Source organism: Cucurbita maxima, unplaced genomic scaffold (assembly GCF_002738345.1).
Source record: "Cucurbita maxima cultivar Rimu unplaced genomic scaffold, Cmax_1.0 Cma_Scf01830, whole genome shotgun sequence".
Classification (NCBI taxonomy): Eukaryota; Viridiplantae; Streptophyta; class Magnoliopsida; order Cucurbitales; family Cucurbitaceae; genus Cucurbita; species Cucurbita maxima.
The window spans coordinates 55-3,316 of record NW_019273846.1 but is presented as its reverse complement, the minus strand read 5'-3'; the positions used below and the strand labels follow the sequence as shown (position 1 = coordinate 3,316).

The following is a 3,262-nucleotide window of genomic DNA, read 5'->3' as shown; positions in this document are numbered from 1 at the left end:
CATTATCTTTAAAGTTTGTAGTGTTGTAACCCCATATCACGAAAAGATATATATTTCTATTAAGAATTAATGAAATTGGCCCATGCAGATGTCAAACCTGCGACCTCTGCATTATTATGTCAACACTTTAACCAACTAATCTAATAGGCCATAGGCTTTATGCACATTGTAGATCGATAGCTCCTAATCAAGTCAATCGAGTTTCGGCTACATAATTTTATGCTTAATAAATGAAAACTTGAAGTCATTATCTTTTAAAGTTTGTTATTTGTTACCACATGAGAGAAAAAGGAATCCAATCCCGAATTTCGTTCTTGGGAAACAAACCCAAATCATCCGGTTCACCACCACCGAATTTCAAATTCAAAAGAAAATTAAAAATTGTCGTTGCGGGGGATCAAACTCGTGGGAGTACTCACCACTCTACAACGACGACTTTCGAAAAATATAATATTAGTTAACAAACCAGATTTTATCCATCGCCGTTACAAAAAGTAATTCAATTTTGAATCCGACTAAAATTGTAAAAACAAGATTAAACTTGTTATTGTTCGGGATCAAACTCATGTCACTCGAGTGCAAGTAGGAATGCTCGCCCTTGTATTACAACGACCTTTGGAACATAATAACTCGAGTGACAAGCGGAAATACTCACCACTGTACCACTACAACGACCTCTGAAAACATATTATTTGTTAACACACAAGATTTCATAAACAATTGTTTAGCCGACTTTCTTTTCAAACTACCGTTATTTGGGATCGAACCCAAACTACCGGCATGACAGGTTCACCGCTGTCCAATTTCGAGTTCCGTTAAAATTACGGAAATAAAACAACAACTAAAAATCACCGTTGTCGAGGATCGAACCCGGGTCACCTGCGTGATAGGCAGGAATACTCACCACTATACTACAACGACTCATCAAAAATAAATTTTTTCTTAACGCTCCAGATGTTACCAATCGTCTTTAGAAAAACCGATCCATCGTCAACGCTCTAGATTTTATCAATCGAAGATTCGGAACAAGTAATCCAAATTTAAATCCGGTGAAAATTGTCAAAAGAAAATTAAACTTATTATTGCCGGGGTTCAAACTCATGTCTATCGAGTGACAAGCGGGAATACTCACTACTGTATTACATCGACCTCTGAAAAATATATTATTTGTTAACACGCGAGAGAAAAATGAATCCAATCCCGAATTTGGTTGCTGTGGAACAAACCCAAATGATCCACTTCACCACTACCGAATTTCGAATTCAAAAAAAAATTAAAAATTGTCGCTGCGTGGGATCAAACTCGTGGGAGTACTCACCACTCTACAACGACGACTTTCGAAAAATATAATATTTGTTAACAAACAAGATTTTATCCATGGCCGTTACGAAAAGTAATTCAATTTTGAATCCGACTAAAATTGTAACAACAAGATTAAACATGTTATTGTTTAGGATCAAACTTGGGTCACTGAGTGACAAGCAGGACTGCTCGCCCTTGTATTACAACAACCTCAGGAACATAATAACTCGAATGATAAGCTGAAATACTCTCCATTGTATCACTAAGACGACTCATAAAAAATAAATTATTTGTTAACGCTCCAGATTTTACCAATCGTCCTTAGTAAATGTGATCCATTGTCAACGCTCTAGATTTTATCAATCGAAGATTCGGAACAAGTAATCCAATTTCAAATGCGGTGGAAATTTTCAAATGAAAATTAAGCTTATTATTGTCGGGGTACAAACTCAGGTCTCTCGAGTGACAAGCGGGAATACTCACTACTGTATTACATCGACCTCTGAAAAATGTGTTATTTGTTAACACACGAGAGAAAAAGGAATCCAATCCCGAATTTCGAATTCAAAAGAAATTTAAAAATCGTCGCTGCCGGGGATCAAACTCGTGGGAGTATTCACCACTCTACAACGACGACTTTCGAAAAATATAATATTTGTTAACAAACCAGATTTTATCCATCGCCGTTACAAAAAGTAATTCAATTTGGAATCAGAATAAAATTCTAAAAACAAGATTAAACTTGTTATTGTTCGGGATCATACTTGGGTCACTGAGTTACAAGATGGAATGCTCGCCCTTGTATTACAACGACCTTTGGAACATAATAACTCGAATGACAAGCGGAAATACTCCCCAGTTTACCATTAAAACGACTCATAAAAAATAAATTATTTGTTAATGCTCCAGATTTTACCAATCGTCTTTAGACAAAGTGATCCATTGTCAACGCTCTAGATTTTATCAATCGAAGATTCGAAACAAGTAATCCAATTTCAAATTCGGTGCAAATTTTCAAAAGAAAATTAAGCTTATTATTTTCGGGGTTCAAACTCAGGTCTCTCGAGTGACAAGCGGGAATACTCACTACTGTATTACATCGACCTCTGAAAAATGTAATATTTGTTAACACACGAGAGAAAAAGGAATCCAATCCCGAATTTCGTTGTTGGGAAACAAACCCAAATAGTCTGGTTTGCCACTACCGAATTTTGAATTGAAAAGAAATTTAAAAATCTTAGCAGCGGGGGATCAACTCGTGGGAGAACAACAATTGGATTATTGTTCGAGATCATACTTGGGTCACTGAGTTACATGATGGAATGCTCACCCTTGTATTACAACGACCTCTGGAACATAATAACTCGAATGACAAGCGGAAGTACTCCCCAGTTTACCACTAAAACGACTCATAAAAAATAAATTATTTGTTAACGCTCCAGATTTTACAAATCGTCTTCAGAAAAAGTGATCCATTGTCAACGCTCTAGATTTTGTCAATCGAAGATTCGGAACAAGTAATCCAACTTCAAATGCAGTGCAAAATTTCAAAAGAAAATTAAGCTTATTATTGTCGGGGTACAAACCCAGGTCTCTCGAGTGACAAGCGGGAATACTCACTACTGTATTACATCGACATCTGAAAAATATATTATTTGTCAACACAGGAGAGAAAAAGGAATCCAATCCCGAAATTCGTTGTTGGGAAACAAACCCAAATAGTCCAGTTCACCACTACCGAATTTCGAATTCAAAAGAAAATTAAAAATCGTGGGAGTACTCACTCTACAACGACGACTTTCGAAAAATATAATATTTGTTAACAAACAAGATTTTATCCATAGCCGTTACAAAAAGTAATTCAATTTTGAATCCGACTAAAATTGTAAAACAAGATTAAACTTGTTATTGTTCGGGATGAAACTTGGGTCACTGTGTGACAAGCAGGAATGCTTGTTCT

General features: G+C 36.0%; 1 non-coding gene across 1 annotated transcript; it reads right to left on the bottom strand.

Moving 5' to 3' along the window:
• Window positions 1–849: 849 nt before the first annotated feature.
• On the bottom strand, window positions 850–921 carry TRNAD-AUC. The gene has a single exon. It is a non-coding gene; the product is annotated as a tRNA-Asp (tRNA).
• Between the last annotated feature and the right edge of the window lie 2,341 nt (window positions 922–3,262).